Raw genomic sequence first — 17,207 nt, forward strand, 5'->3', positions numbered from 1 at the left:
ACTCTTGTGTTCTTTATTGTTTCATCATCATATTCTTTCCAACGTGTTCGTCCAAATCAAGCATATTAGACTCCGTGTCAGTTGGCCAAAATCAGGGTCAACATTCTGGTGCTTTCATTGAGAGCTTGATACATTATCGTCGAAAGATCAATGGCGAAAACTACCAAGAAAACTAGACAGGCGGCCGGCGCTGCACCATCTCACCCGCCTCCTCCTCCTCCAAACGTGGCTGAGGATGAGCCACATTTGGAATTTGACGAGGAAGAAATGGACTCCGAAACGCTGCAGAATACCCTAGGGGTATTGCAGGATGAACTAGCCAATCTGAGGGCTAGCCAGGAAAGTGCTGCCAAAATCATGGTGCGGCAGCAACAAGAAATTGAACGGCAGCGCCTGGAGCTGAGTGAAAGACAGGCGGAGATGGACCGTCGCTAGAGGGAGGCCATGGCAGCCCTCGAGGCAGCCCTACAACTGGCTAGGAATCAGACTGCACCTGCCTCGCAGCCTGATCAACCTGCGAATGGGCCACCCCACAGGGGTCCCAATCCTAGCCCGCCTATCCAACCCTCGAGCCCACAAAGGCCCGAGCAGCCATCGGCGCCTTAGGACGATGTCCCGCTAAGGGACCTTGAAGCACATCCTCCATCCCAAGATGGTCGTGGCAATCCCCCGCAGCAGAGGCAGAATAGGGCCGGGCAGCCGCCTCGCAGTCCTAGACGCCATAGGGGCGACGAGGCAAACCCTCCGAGCAGAGGACAGCGTCCTCCTGGTAACAGGAGGAACTCAGAGTTAGGCTTTGCGGTCCGAGGCCCCCCACGGCATGATAATGCATGGGGACCTACCGACCAACGCAGACCACCCTCTAACGCTCAGGAGGTTCCAGCCCGGGAAGGCAACCGAGGGAACAGTCGATCCCACCATAGCCAATCAAGATTCAGAGATGGCCATGGTTATAATGAGGTTGACTCAGGCAGAGGAAATGCCGGTCGGAGGAGTGAAGAAAGGGGTGGAGGCAGTTTCCTGCCGCCTAGGAATGACCAACCCGATAGACGGGACGCTGGGGGGCAGCCTAGACAAAATAACGTCTTCAACCGGCTCGGAGCTAGCGAACAGCGGAGGAGAGACGAGGATTTAAGAGACGTACTCAACGATCGCCGGGAGCGGCAAGACGAGAACGTCCCCCCAGCACCAGAGGCCACGGCGATTCCTGGCGTTGTGCAAGCCCATATAGATGCCCTCAACCAGGCGGTACAGCAGCTGGTCGGGGGAAGAACATCTTATATTGACCACGATAAGAGAAAAGGCACTCCTTTCGTCCAGAGGATAGCTATGGCAGAAACTCCTAGCAAGTTTAAGATGCCTATGCTTCTGAACTTTGATGGGTATGGTGACTCGGTATCTCACGTCAACAAATTTGAGATACAAATGGACATTCAGAAAGTGTCCGAAGACGCTCGGTGCAGGATCTTCCCTGCAACACTTTCTGATGCCGCACAGGCGTGGTTTTTCAAATTCCCTCCTACAAGTATAGTTTCCTGGGAAATGTTCGTAAAGGAGTTTTACGGGAAGTTCTACGCGGGTCGTGTGCACTCGACTGAGGCAAACCAGTTGGTTGAAATACGCCAGCAAGACGGAGAACCACTGAAGGACTACGTCCAGCGCTTTATGCGAGCAGCTGCTGGAGCAAAAATAGTAGGAGACGAAGGCAAGATGATGGCCATAACCGCAAGGGTTAAGCGCCGCACGCCTCTCTGGGACAGCCTCAGAAAACATGGGTTTAGAACTACCCAGGAATTCTAAGATCGAGCTGATCGATACATCAAGCTCGAAGATGCCATCGCCAATGAAGGGAAGCCCCCAGGCAAGGATAAGGGGACTACCGAGCCCGCCAAAGCGGCCAATGGGTCCAAGCCCAATGGCAACGGCAAAGGCAATGGGAATGGAAACGGCAATGGAAAGAATGGGGGGAAACGACCACACAATGAGCCTTCCACCTCTGACAATAAACGAGCCAAGGGTAATCATTATGAACCTTGGTTCACTAACTATACTGCCCTTATTGAGTCTCAGGGAGAGGTTTATCAGGCCACGAGTTCCAGTGTGCCTTATAAGAAACCTGCTCCCATTCGAAAGGATATTTCGAGAAGAGACACTACCAAGTTCTGTTGTTATCATAACGACTACGGACATGATACCAATGAATGCAACCAGCTGAAGGATGAGATCGAGTTCCTTATTAGACAAGGACACTTAAGAAGATATATACGGGCCTCGGGAAATTCCCAACGAGAAGCTCCAGGTGGCAACGAGCAAGCGCCCACATGCCAACGCTCGCCACCTTTTCAGCCTAATCCTGTGACTGGCACATTGTTAACCATCTGCGGAGGCCCGCACCTTGCGGGAAGCAGCGGAAAGGCCAGGGAATGATATGCTCGGACTCTGCGCCACGACCAGGACATCGAGATGATGACTGTGGATGACCGCGCGCCGAAAAAGGCTCGGTCAAAAGAGGGCGAAATAACCTTCTCTGATAGCGACGCCCAACATGTCCGGTTCCCACATTCCGATCTGCTGGTCGTGGATATCCAAATGGCCAATATGATGGTGAAGAGAGTGCTAGTTGATACAGGAAGTTCGGTGAACATCTTGTATAAGTCTTCGCTGGAACGCATGAAGTTGTTCGTTAAGGACCTAGAGCCCTGCAACCAAACAATATACGGCTTCTCTGGTGAGGGACTTGCCCCAGAAGGGTCAATCAGATTACCAGTGACAGCAGGTACAGCGCCTGCTACCAGGACATTACTCGCTACTTTCATAGTAGTCGATTGTCCTTCGGCGTACAATGCCGTCATTGGGAGGCCTATACTGGTTGATCTACGAGCCGTCACCTCTATATGGCACTTAGCCATGAAATTCCCAACAAACGCAGGGGTAGGACACATGTTGGGAAACCAGAGGGTGGCCAGGGAGGGCTACAATGCCTCAGTCATGAAGGCGAAGAAGGGAACGTCAAAGAGCACTCCCCTAGATAGGTTGCAGATGGCAATTGATACACAAGCCCAATCCGGTGATGAAGTCACCAAATAGGGTGTTTCCTAAAGTGAGGATAGAGATTTAGATCCTCACTTTGGGGATTTTGAAGAAAATGTTGGACCCGTCGAGGACCTAGAAGAGGTCCAACTTGACGAGAAAGACCTGACCAAAGTTGTGAAGGTCGGGAAAAACTTAGAACCAACCACGAAGCATGCACTGGGGGAGTTTTTGCGGAAAAACCAGGAAGTCTTTGCCTAGTCGCACAAATACATGGCTGGGATAGATCCTGCAGTTATCAGCCATGTCCTGAACATAGACAAGAGTTTTCCACCCGTGCAACAGAAAAGAAGGCTGCTCGATAAGGATCGGTCGAGAGCCTTAAAAGAAGAAGTTGAAAGATTAAAGGAGAATGGGTTCATCAGGGTGGCGTTTTATCCATCGTGGGTCTCTAATCCAGTACTGGTTCGCAAGCCTAACGGCAAATGGCGAACCTGTGTGGATTTTACGGACCTCAATAAAGCCTGCCCGAAGGATTGCTTCCCACTCCCAAGGATCGACCAGTTGGTCGATGCTACTGCAGGACACGAGATCCTCTCCTTCATGGATGCATACTCAGGCTACAATCAGATCAGCATGCATCCCCCTGACAAGGATCACACCAGCTTTCGGACCGATACGGGATTATACTGTTATAAAGTAATGCCCTTCGGACTGAAAAATGAAGGTGCGACTTACCAGCGATTGGTTAACCACATGTTTAAAGAATTAATCGGGGTAAACATGGAGGTGTACGTGGAAGACATGCTGGTAAAGTCGAAAAAAGCAGAAGGACATGTGAAGGATTTACGAGAGTGTTTCGACGTATTGAACAAATACCAGATGAAACTAAATCCTCTCAAATGTTCCTTTGGAGTTGGATCAGGGAAATTTTTGGGGTTCATTGTTAATTCAAGAGGAATCGAGGCTAACCCCGACAAGATAAAAGCCCTGATTGGCATGAAATCGCCAGAGAAGATCAAGGATGTACAAAGTTTAACTGGAAGAATTGTAGCCCTAAGCAGATTTATTTCCAAGTCAACGGATAAATGCGTCCCTTTCTTCAATCTACTTAGGGGCAACAAGAAGTTTGAATGGACAGGAGACTGCGAGCAAGCTTTTCAGGCCTTAAAAGCCCATATGGCACAGCCTCCTATTTTATCAAAGCATGTCGAAGGAGAAACTTTGTTCATTTACCTGGCGATCACTGAAGTTGCTGCTAGTGCGGTATTAGTACGAGAGGAAGAAGGCATACAAAAAGTGGTTTACTATGTAAGCAAGAGGCTAATCGGAGCAGAACTGAGGTATCCTCCCATCGAGAGGTTAGCGTATTGTTTAATATTGGCCTCAAGGAAGCAACGCCCTTACTTCCAAGTCCATCCCATTACAGTCTTAACTGACCAGCCCCTTCGGCAAGTCCTCCAAAAACCAGAGGCGGATGGGCGTTTATTGAAATGGGCTGTCGAACTGGGGCAGTTCGATATTACATATTCACCGCGAGCATCAGTCAAGGGAAAAGTCTTGGCTGATCTTATTGCAGAGTTCACCGAACTCCCAGACAGCGAGCAGTGCAAAAAGCCTAGTGCGCCTGAGCCTCAAGATGAAGCTCCTTCGTGGAAGTTATTCACAGATGGGTCGTCAAACGAATCTCACGCGGAAGCAGGAGTGATCTTGATAATGCTAGAAGGGTATCGATTTCACTGTGCCATTAGGTTCGACTTCACCGCGTCAAATAATGAAGCCGAATACGAAGCACTCCTCGCTGGATTAAGAATGGAAAAAGACATGAGTATAAAGGTGCTGGATATTTACAGTGATTCACAGCTGGTAGTGAATCAAGTTCTAGGGGAATATCAAGCACGAGGCCTAAAAATGGTGGCCTACTTGAACAAAACAAAAGATCTATTGGCCCAGTTCAAGAAGTATACCCTCCAGCAAATACCTCGGGATTAGAATTCGAACACAGATGCCTTAGCCAAACTCGCGAGCGTGAAAGATGCTGACACTTTGAATATTGTGCCAGTGGAAAGATTGAGCGAGCCAAGCATACGAGCAAATGAAACCAGTATGGAAATCCGAATGGAAGATACATGGATGGCACCTTACTTGGAGTAGCTGACAAATGGTGTACTACCAGCAGATAGGAACAAGGCCAGAACTCTTCAAAGGCAGGCTGCTAGGTATATACTGGTCGATGGTATTCTATACCGATGGGGATACTCCATGCCACTGCTCAGATGTATTACACTAGAAAAAGCTAAGGAACTGATGAAGGAAGTGCATGAAGGCTTCTGCGGGGATCACACTGGGGGGCAAAGTTTGGCGAAAAAGATTCTAAGGCAGGGCTATTTCTGGCCGACTATGAACGAAGATTCAATGGAGTTTGTGCGAAAGTGCGATAAGTGTTAGAGATTTTCCAAAATCCCATGCGCAGCTCCAAACGAGTTAAAACAGATGCAGAGTCCTTGGCCTTTTGCAGTATGGGGTATAGACTTGATTGGATCCCTGCCAACGGGAAAAGGCGGAGTGAAGTACGCAGTTGTAGCAGTCGACTACTTCACCAAATGGGCCGAAGCTGAACCACTCGCTACCATAACGACCAAGAAAGTTCTTGACTTTGTCATCAAGAACATTGTTTGTCGATATGGTTTGCCTCGAAAGATTGTCTCAGACAACGGAACCCAATTTGACAGTGACTTATTCACCGACTTCTGTGAAAGGCACGGGATTATCAAAAGCTTTTCTTCAGTCGCGCATCCACAAGAAAATGGGCAGGTCGTAGCTGTGAATAAAATGCTTAAGGACACCCTGAAGAAAAGACTTGAAGAAGCTAAAGGAGCATGGCCAGAACAGCTGCCTGAAGTCCTCTGGTCGTATAGAACTTCTCATCGAACAGCGACGGGTCACACCCCGTTTTCCTTGGCATACGGGTATGAAGCTATGTTACCTGTTGAATTAGATCCCCCCTCACATCGACGCATTACGTACGACCAGAGCTAGAATAGCCAACTGATGATGGAGTCCCTAGACTCAATTGAAGAAATACGAGAAAGAGCCCAACTCCGAGTTGCTGCGTACCAGCAAAAGGTCACCCGGTATTTTAACTCAAAGGTGAAAGAAAGGAAATTCAACATCGGTGACCTAGTGCTACGGCGAGTTTTCTTGAATACCCGCGACCCCACTGCGGGAGTGCTCGGACCGAACTGGGAAGGACCTTACCAGATTGAAGAAGTCCTTCATTCGGGCACCTATAAAGATAGTCTAAATCGGATTTCTACAGCTCCAGTTATGTTGATTTTACTACAGATGAGTTTAGAGTTACGAGATTTAGGAAGTTAGAAGTTATGATTCTATTTTATTTAAATTTAAATTTTGATTATAGATAGAATGAAATTAAGTATTTTTTTTTAAATAGAAGAAAGATCTAGAAACTCTAGAACCTTCCATAACCACTAAGAGCGTGACACTTGTCATAATCATGTTTATTTAAGGATTTAAGTATTTTTTTATTAGGATAATTTCACACCTCAAACTCTATAAATAGGACCTAGTACCCAGCCCTTCCACTAACTCTTCAGCTATGATCAGACTCTAAGGTGTTAGTGAGACCATAAGAGTGATAAACACTTGGGTTTGGGATAAAAGCTTTATCATTCTTAAGCTTTATAAAACACTTTGGGAAGTGAGGTTTAGTGTATTTCGGTATTGGAGTTAGACCAATCCATAAGGTCAACTAAGGAACTCTTATTCTTAAGTTCAATTCTGTTTGATTCCTTAGTTTCTTTAGTTTTCATTCAGGTTCTAACTTTTGTTATGATTTTGTGGTTAGGTTGTTATGTTCTTTGAACTTAAGGTGTTTTTTCGGTAAGTTTCCTCTTGGTGGTTTAGTTCTATTCTTTTAATCTCTTTCCTTTAAAGATACTCACTATTCTTATTGTTGGTTTTAGGAGTGTTCCAAATCCCGTCCTTGTTCTCATATCCCGATTTTGGTAAGGAAAATATGATAGTTTCTATATGCTTATGTGTATGTTTATGTATAATATGTTTATGCTATAGTATGCTATGTTATGTTTATCTGGGGCTCATAGTTGCTTAGTGCCCTAGTGTTTATCATTTTTATGTTTATAGTTATGATTTACCCTACCTCAGATATTAGACAGGGGACCTTGATGGGCTATCATATACTATGATGTGATCTAACTGTTTATCCGAAAAACAACTGTTCATAACGTGGCAAGAATTTTTGAAACGTGGCAGAGATACTGCTCGCCTATCGACCAGAAATATTTCTACATGCGGAGATCAAGTGTTATATACGACCAGACTGGTCGTATACTCCGTTCATTTATGTAAAGATCTGTAAAGTTGTAATGATATCCGAGAATATCTCTTCATTATGACCTGAAGATCCGTTTATTAAGGGAAGATATTATTACTTGATTCATGTAACCCTACTTGAGCCTATAAATACACAAGAAATAGCTCATGGAGAGGGGTCTTTTTTCTCTTTTTCCGAATTTTATTACTATTATCCATCGTTTGTATTGTTTCCTCCTTCTAAGGTCTTTGAAACTTAGGAACCCTAGTTCTTTGATCACACCTTTGAAGCTCAATACCAATAATAGTATCAAGTGGACGTAGGTTATTACCAATCACTGGGGCCGAACCACTATAATTCTCTGTGTTCGTTATTTTCCAGTAGATTGCTTTCTTAAGCTTTTTATTATTTTTCTTTGTCGTTTTCGTGACTACGTGTCGTTGACCAAAATGAGGGTCAACACTAACCTACCTCAGATATTAGACAGGGGATGTAGATGGTTTATCACATGTCTTAATGGCCATTAATAGTGTAGTCCTATAAGGTATACGTTTTATAGTCATATGTTCATATGTTTATGTTTATGATATATGTTTTTATAGTCATATGTTTTTAGTGTATGCTTATGATTTATTATGTATGTTTTAGATAGTATTATGTTTTATAGTATATGATGTAGTTTTATGCTCATGTATGTGATGTATGTTTTTAGTAGGTTTTCCTTGCTGGGCATTAGGCTCATTCCTTTATTTTTAGTGTGATTCAAGAAATTAAATATGGAGGGCGGAAGGATTCTTGGAAGCTTGGCATGTGTGTTGAGGATGAACGGACTGAGTGGACTGCGTGTTGATCGAGGATGATGTTTATTTTAGTCTTTTAAATTATGTTTTGATGTAATTCCGCAATTAGTATTTAAAGTTTATGTTTTATGTTTTATCAAACAATGTTTTTATGTTTTAAATAATGGGTACCCATACCATATTTTACATTCTATTTTGTAATATTTACTTTGGAATTTTAATAAAGTTATTATTATTTCTTAGGTATGTTTTCTTCAAAGTAGTACTAAGTCTAGTAGTTTTAATGGTCCAAGGTCTTAGAAATAGTTGGGTCATTACATATCCTATTTTCCTTACCAAAACCAGGATATGAGAACAAATGCGGGACTTGGAACACTCCTAAACCAATAATAAGAATAGTGTGTATTTCTTAAAAGAAAGAGATGAAAATAATAAAAACTAAACCACCAAGAGGAAACCTACCGAAAAGACACCTTAAGTTCAAATAACTTAAAATCCTAACCACAAAACCATAACAAAAGTTAGACCCTGAATGAAAACTAAAGAAACTAAGGAATCAAACAGGATTGAACTTAAGAATAAGGATACCTTTGTTGACCTTATGGATTGGTCTAACTCCATGTAGTGCACCAAATTTTTTTTTTTAGATTATTTAAATTTTGTGATTTATTTTATTTAAATATTAAGTGTGATGAATTGTTTTATTTAAATGTTGATTATTTTATTTAGTTGTTGTTTGTTTTATTTGATTGTTTGTTTAATTGTTAGAATTGTTTGGTATAATCTTTTGAATTTAAATTTGTTAATTGTTTGTTTGGTTAATTAATTTAATAAGTGAATAATTGTGTAACATGTTTATTTTACTATTAGTGTTACATTTTAATAAGTGTGACAATTGAGGTAATTATGGGAGTTATGGTTGAATGCACTAAGGTGCATGGTAGATAGATATGCACCCTAATGATTTAGTATGTGCTAGTGCATGGTAGCATGGTACACATGTGTAGATTTTCTACACACTCTTTCCTTTATTGGATTTATTTTAGTTAAAGAAAAGAAAAAAATAAAAAGAAAAGGGAAAGGAAGGTGCTTGGACGTGTAGTGTGTAGTGGGAAAGGGATTGATTTTTCCACTTATTTTTCTAAGGCAATAAAATCAAATATTGGAAGAAACTATCTATTTTAGGATAGGATGTGATCACCCTTTATTCCTTATATCTATTATCATAAAAAGAAAATAATAAGAAAATTAAGAGAAAATAAAATAGAAATAGGAAACTTACCATTTTGTGTTGGTGAGGCTTTATTGAGAGAGTTGAATAAAAGGGAAAGGAAAGAAAGAGGAGGGCATTTTGTGTGGCTGCCGTGACCTAGAGAGAGAGAGAGAGAGAGAGTGGCGTGAGAGAGAGAGAGGGAGAAGAAGAAAGAAAGGAAGAAAGAAGAAGAAAGTGAAGAGGAACCAAGTCTAGAGTTTGTTTTCTTGTATTTTTGTTTGTCTAATCTCTTTTTCTTGATTATATGATATTGACTTTGTTTATTTGTTGTGTGTGATTGGATTCTTTCTCCTCCTCATGGTGGTTTTCAAAAAATAAAACCCTAGGCTTGAACAAGGGGTGTGAAGTTTGGGTGTTGATCATATTGTGTTCTTGATTTTACAATCAAGAGAGGTAATAGTCTTTCTTAGCCTATATATTGGTTTTGATGGGTTTATTTTTGAGGTTGTTGATGGTGATGCTAATGGTTTGATTATTGTAGGATTGATGATTATGATTTGTATTTTTAAGAGAATATGTTTTGTTTAAAAAGGGCTCATGGGTATGATTGAGAAAATAGATTTGATAGGGTTTATATGAGGATTATATTTTATATTTATATTGCTATGGTTATTTTTTTTAATCTTTGATTTATGTAAAATGGCAAATGATGATTTTAGAAATATGATAAGAAGTATGTGATTTTTGTACCAATGAATCTTGATATGCATAAAAGTAAGAAATGTAGAATTATCGTTTTTAAAAAAACGTCACAATTACGTAATGTTCCCACGTATGCATGTTACATGCAACTTCTCTTTTACGTTCAAAATTATGTTTATTATTCAACTATGTGGTTTTTTATAAAAAGATCATGCATGTAAAATAGGTAAAATGAGCATTATTCTTTTATGACTTTATGTGTAGTTAAGAATAATTGCGTGTTGTGTGTAACTGTTATTATGTGTGCATGGCCCATGCACACATGAGTTGTATGGAAGGGAAAATAGTAATTTTATGAACCTAAGAAATGTTGTTTTGATTATGATATAGGCTCGTTGAAAGATTGTGAAAATTTCTTAGCTTGGACCTGAGGTAAGGAAGTTAGATAGATTCTATGATTTTATGTTATGAATGGTAAGACTGTTGTATGAATGAATTGTTATGAAATATGAATGTCATAATGTGATGATATGTTGAATATGATATGTGCATGGATGTTAGATACATCAAACAAGTTACGATGTTAGATACATCAAACAAGTTACGATGTTAGATACATCAAACAAATTACGATGTTAGATACATCGAACGAGTTACTATAGCTAAAGACGTAACTCCTAGGGCGGACGCGCCGAGGTTATTCAAGGACCAGAGACTCCTGTTTACCTCATAGGGTGACATGGACAACTAGAGAGCCATGCTCATCATGTATGCTGTATGATTGTGATATGATGATATGTTACGATTATGTTATGATATGCAAATGATGATATGTTACGATTACGTTATGATATGAAATGATGATATGTTACGATTATGTTATGATATGCCATGATGTTTTAGATGAACGTTAGTGTTTGTATTGTTGTATTCTTACTTCCTTATTGTTTGTACTTCCTTACTGGGCTTTTAGCTCACCCCCCTTACTTTCCTTCCAGGTAGTAAATAGGATTTCTTTATGGCACGCGTGGTGACGTGAGGAGTTCTATCATCATGGGATGTATGGCGTGGGGTAATCCTATGGACAGAAAAACGATCATCGTAGAACGTCATTTAAATTATGTTTTGTTTTAAGAGACTTTCCTAAATTATCAGTGGGACTCGGTTATTTAATTTTGTTTCTTTTAAACTTTGCATAAAAATTTATGTTTTCTTTTAAAACTAATGGCGCCAACTTGCATGGTTTTAAGCAAGTCCCCACTAAGACTTTGATAATGAGTGGTATTCTTTTATAAACTATGTTATGCGAATGTTTTGTAAGTATTAGTCTAGGGCGTTCTTTACACTCCAATACCGAAATGCACTAATCCTCACTTCCCAAAGTGTTTTATAAAGCTTAAAAATGGCAAAACTTTTTCCCAATCCAAGTGTTTATCACTCTTATGGTCTCACTAGTACCTTGGAGTCTGATCACAGCTGAAGAGAAAGTGAAAGGGCTGAGTCCTAAGTCCTATTTATAGTGTTCTAGGAATAAAAATCTTCTTTTTGGCTTTGAATAAAAATACTGAATTTAATTGAAGATATTTGAATATTCGTCAATCAGAGACTGAAGACTCGGTCAAAACTATCAAAGGTAGGTTTAAGGAGTCAAAGTTATTTTAAAACAAATTAAAAATCTAAAATAGGCGATATATCGCCCCTATGTGGCGATATATCGGCTGCCCCTAGTCCCGAGTCTCCGTTCGTACGATCGTGCAACGTCAACGTATTTTTCCGTATTCTTCTTCAGGCGATATATCGGCTCCAATGCTGCGATATATCGGCATACATGATTCTTTTAAACACGTAATTGTACTTTTTAAGCATAATTAAAGTTGGATAACTGCTTTGACAGAGTCAAACTACGACCCTAACAGTTTCTGGTAAAGATTAAAGCTTATATTTCCTTATTTTATCATTAAAATACTAATTCCTTAATAATCATGCTTATGAAAAGTGTCATATTCTTATTGGCTTCATTTAAACCTTAGGTTATGTTATCCCCATTTCCTGCAGGGGCTTTGGGCCTTTGCCCTGGCCCACGGTCAGAGGACCAGATCGGCGTATGGGCCCGGCCCAAGGTCCCTTGGTTTGAATATTGCCCAAGGGGACTGGTACGGACCAGAGACTCTAGACTGGGCCCATTGGAGGGGTCCCAACGTTCCTCCGGGTTCGTCCTCAGCAAGAACGGTCCCGGCGATGTCCAGAGTGCCCGGACCGTCGCGGCCTACGCATTCCTGTCCCGGACCCAGGTGTGGTCGGGGCCTATGGTAAATGGAGCAGGCCAAAGGTAAACGGACCTGGATCATCTCCTCCCCAGTTGAAGGGCCAAGCGTCCAGCATCCTGAAGCCGCCTCATTTCGCGTGGGCATTGTCCCTACTTTTCGCCTGCAGAAAGGGTCGCCTCGGGATTGCTCACTGATGTGTCAGGACTGCGCAGCCAAGTACCCTGACCGGTCTTGTCTCCTGAATCAGCCTCGTGACTCGAAGTAGTCAGAGCCAAAGCGCCGTTTCGTCGGGCGAAGCTTGTATCTCAGGTCAACTAGTTGGGCCTTAGTTGGTTTGAATTTCGTGTATTGTATACCTCTTTGTATTGGGCCTCCACTAGAAAGGCCCCTTGTACTCGTTTCTCTGATGGGCCCGGGTCGGATCCGGCCCAGACCCGGTATTCCCCTCAGCTTATAAATATAAGCTGTAGAACAATGTAAAGGGGGGTCGGAGAAAAAAGAAGGCAGAAACTCTGTTCAGATACAGCTAGAAAACTCCATTGTATAAGCTTCTTCTAGCTCTAATATATAGACTCGTGGACTAAGGCTAGTTAACGCCCCAACCACGTAAAAACCCCGTGTCGATCTTCTACTCTCATTATTATTATTACCAGCAAATATTGTTCATTAATAGAGTTGCCGAAAATCTCGGTTAACAGTTTGGTGCTTTCATTGAGAGCTGAAGGAAGCTAGCGCCAACGTCAGGCCTTTACTACGATGGTGAACACATGACACACCACCTTCGACCCTACCAACCCAGAGCAAGGTAACGAAGACCCGCTGCCTTCTCAGCACATCCCTCGGGACCTGCCCGAGGACGTGCCTCCTTAGACGTCTCACCAGGATGAGTCGCAAGACTATGAGGGTGGGGCAGAGTACGAAGTAGAAAACGAAGAAGATTACTACGAGGAGGAGAACGAGGGAGAGTATCACGATGAAGACGCGGATCCCGGGATCCCTCGCGACGATCAGCAGGACTCGGAGGTGACCAGGCCAAGGCAGCAAGTCCTGGATCAGGAAGCCAAGATGGCTGAGCAGGCGGAGGCGCACCGCCGGGTGCAAGAGTCTCTACGAGCCTTACAAGCGCTGATGGCCGCGCAGGGCCCAGCAGCCAACCCCACAACTGGCCCACTTCCAGAAACGCAACAACCCGCTCCCCAAGAGCAAGCCGGGGGCCCCAGGGGTGCTAGTCCGATCCGTCCCCCAGAGCCTTTTCCCGACACAGCTCTGAGAGTCCCGGACAAGGAGCGACGGAAGTCTCGGGAGAAGACCACCCCCGTCGAGAAAGCCGGGGCACGTTCACGGCTGCTGCCTAGGAAAGAGAAGGTGTGCCCCGTCCCAGGACGAGGCCACCCAATCGATCCGCAAGGAGCGCGACCACAGAACGAGCAGCCCCGGCATGCCCCAGGGCCAAGCGGGCGGGAAAGGTCGTGCCTCGGTCAACAAGAACCGCCGGGAACGATCTCGCCGCGAGGATCGTCACACTCTCAGATCAGGGGACGACACTTCCCGAGTAGATTTACGTGATGGACTGAATGCCCGGAAGGAGCGGGCCCGCAAGGAAAAAATCCTCCCTCGAGGCGGCGACCTTAGGAACGACATCAACGACAGGAGGAACGAGAGAATCCCCCAGGAGGATAGCACGGCCAAGATGCTCATGGAGCAAATGGCCGCATTAAAAAAGATCACTGATCGCCTGGTCCGCAAGCAGGAAGGCGCGGACACTGACTCCGACGAAGAGGATAAAGAGCCATGTGCGAGGCACATTCTGGACGCCGTACTGCCCAAGGGGTTCAAGATGTCGAGCCTCACTGCCTATATTGGAAATACATATCCTAGGGATCATCTGTCCCGGTACAACCGACTCATGACCATGGCTCACGTCAGCGACGACGGAAAATGCCTCTGCTTCTCCATCACGTTGGGCGGCCCCGCCGAAGAGTGGTGGAAAAGGCTTAAACCAGGGTCCATCAAATCGTGGTCCGGGCTACAGTCAGCATTTCGGAAGCAGTTCGTGGCTGCCATGAGGATGGACATGCAAATCAGCGCCCTCGCCAATATTAAGCAGCTACCCGCGGAGACATTGAGAGCCTACATCCAGCGCTTTACTGAAGAAGCTTCCAAGACCAAGGTCGATGACGGACAGCGCCTGGTGGCACTGCAGTCTGGAATCCGGGCCGGGTCCCCACTTTGGGACGACATGCAGCGCAGTAAAGCCGCCACGTTGGAAGAATTCATCAGGAGGGCCCAAGGATTCATGAACTGGGAGGAGGCTCAGATCCAGGCCTTCGGATGGCCCCCGGCTCCTCACCCCATCCCTCCGACGATCCCTCAGACGATTCCGGGAGTTGCGGGACAGTTCCCTGCGCAGTCCTACGCCACGCCCCCCATAGTCCCGGGGATGGCCGTCACGCCCGGCATCAGTTACACCCCTACGGTATACGGCCCTGCCGCTTCGGGGTATGCCCCGACCCAATCAACGCACTTCTCCGGTTATGGCGTCGCGCCGGCAGGCCACAGTATCACTCCCGTCGTAGGCCAGCAATCGCAGGCGGGAGTAACCGAGGCAAGCATGAATCCCTCCCGGGGGAAGCGATCGGGCAAGGGCCAGAACCGGCCTGAGCTGGCCAAAAAGGGGAAGAGGGGCTACGAGCCCCAATATTCGGAATACACCAACTTGGTGGACACCCGGGAAAACATCTACCTGGCAACAGAAAGAGCGGTCCACTACCGGAAACCTAGCCCCATGTTTAAGGGGGGAAGGAATCCGAGAGACACCAGCAAACGGTGCACCTATCACAAAGACGTGGGCCACACCACCGACGAGTGTCGGCAGCTTAAAGACGAGATTGAAAACCTCATCAAGCTCGGGCACCTCCACCAGTGGGTAAGAATGCCCGTGGGTATCCCAGGCATGTTAGCAAGTCCTGGGCAATCCACGGCTCCGGTAACGACTCGTGCATACCCGCCCCAGGGAGGGTATGCACAGGGACCTCCAGCGCAGGCCCCTCAGGGGACCATCGCCGCGCCGGCCCCTCAGGGGACCATCGCCGCGTCGGCTCCCGGCCCTGGAATGCCCTATTCTTCCGGGGTAGCACCCCCTTGAGTGGACGGACATGTGGCGACCATATCGGGCGGACCCCACCTAGGAGGACCTTCGAAGAATGATCAAAAGCGCTATCTGAGCGAGCTGGACCACGACCAAGAAGTTTGTGCCCTTATCCAGGCCCCGGCTCAGCGCCTTAAACTGATGAACCTCCCCATCACGTTCACGAAGGACGACGCCCGCAACGTCCATTTTCCGCACCACGACCCGCTGGTATCCCGCGTGTTGGTGGATGACGGTAGCTCCGTCAACTTGTTGTTCAAACCTGCCTTTGCCGCCATTGGCCTGACGGAGGCGGATCTGGCGTCCTGCCCAACCCAAATCTACGGCTTCAACGGAGATGCGCCTCTCCCCATGGGAAAGGTCCAGCTACCGGTGACGCTGGGGGATGAATTGCAGCACTCGTTCAAGTTCTGCACCTTTGTTGTGGTGGATTGCCCAACCGCGTACAACGTCATCTTTGGCCGGCCCGCACTAGTCGAGTTTGGGGCCATCACCTCCATCCGCCATCTTTGCATGAAGTTCCCGTGCGGCAACGGAGGAATAGGGACTGTCCGGGGAGACCAAAAAAGCGCTCGAAAGTGTTACCATGTCTCTGCCCGTCCCATATATATGGTCCGGGAGGAGCCTGTCGAGCCGGCCCTCCTTCTGGCCGAGCAAGCAGTCCAGGAAGAGGATGATCTGGACCCGCGAATAGGAGACGATCGCATCTTGGAGCCAATGGACGAAATAGAAGAGGTATGCATCAGCGAAATCGACCTGGCCAGGATCATCCAAGTGGGAAAGAGCCTGCCGGCGGACATTCGGGCCGCCATTATCGCCCGAGTCCAGGAAAACCAGGATCTTCTGGCCTGGTCCCACTCCGATATGACCGGGATCGACCGCAATATAATATGCCACGCGTTAAGTATTGACCCAAACGCGACCCCGGTCCGCCAGAAGCGCAGACCTTTGGGGACGGAAAGGGCCGAGGCCCTCAAGCTGGAGGTGGAGAAGTTGTATTCCATCAACTTCATCCGCGAAGCGGTATATCCAGTGTGGCTGGCCAATCCGGTCTTGGTGCCGAAACCGAACAGGACCTGGAGGACTTGCATTGACTTCACAGATCTCAACAAAGCGTGTCTGAAGGACTGTTTCCCACTCCCCCGAATCGACCAAATGGTGGATGCTACATCTGGTTATGAGATCTTGAGTTTCATGGACGCTTACTCCGGCTACAACCAGATCTCCATGCACGTGGCGGATCAGGAGCATACCAGCTTCCAAACCGACAAGGGCATCTATTACTATATAGTCATGCCTTTCTGACTCAAAAATGCCGGAGCAACTTACTAGAGGCTTGTCAATCGAATGTTTCGGGCCCAGCTAGGGCGAAACATGGAAGTATACATCGATGATATGTTGGTCAAGTCCAAGACGTCGCGGGACCACTCGGACGATTTGGCGGAGGCTTTCGCAGTTATCCGGAAGTACGGGATGAAGCTGAACCCTAAGAAGAGCACCTTCGGCGTGGCTTCCGGGAAGTTCCTGGGCTTCATAGTAAGCTTCCGAGGAATCGAAGCCAACCCAGAGAAGATCAAGGCACTGATCGACATGGCCTCTCCCCGGAAGCACAAGGACGTCCAAAGCCTGACAGGGCGAGTGGCCGCCCTGAGCCGTTTCGTTTCTAAGGCCACGGACAAGTGCGTCCCTT

At 45.8% G+C, this 17,207-nt stretch overlaps 1 long non-coding RNA gene across 1 annotated transcript in view; it reads left to right on the forward strand.

The window, feature by feature from the left end:
• The first annotated feature begins 10,487 nt into the window (after positions 1-10,487).
• Positions 10,488-17,207, forward strand: part of LOC133778363 (uncharacterized) — a 57,593-nt gene continuing 50,873 nt past the window's right edge. The window contains exon 1 of the long non-coding RNA XR_009869090.1: positions 10,488-10,534. This is a non-coding gene — a long non-coding RNA (uncharacterized LOC133778363). The remainder of the gene's footprint in view (positions 10,535-17,207) is intronic.

Source organism: Humulus lupulus, chromosome 5 (genome assembly GCF_963169125.1).
Source record: "Humulus lupulus chromosome 5, drHumLupu1.1, whole genome shotgun sequence".
In the NCBI taxonomy this organism is placed as follows: Eukaryota; Viridiplantae; Streptophyta; class Magnoliopsida; order Rosales; family Cannabaceae; genus Humulus; species Humulus lupulus.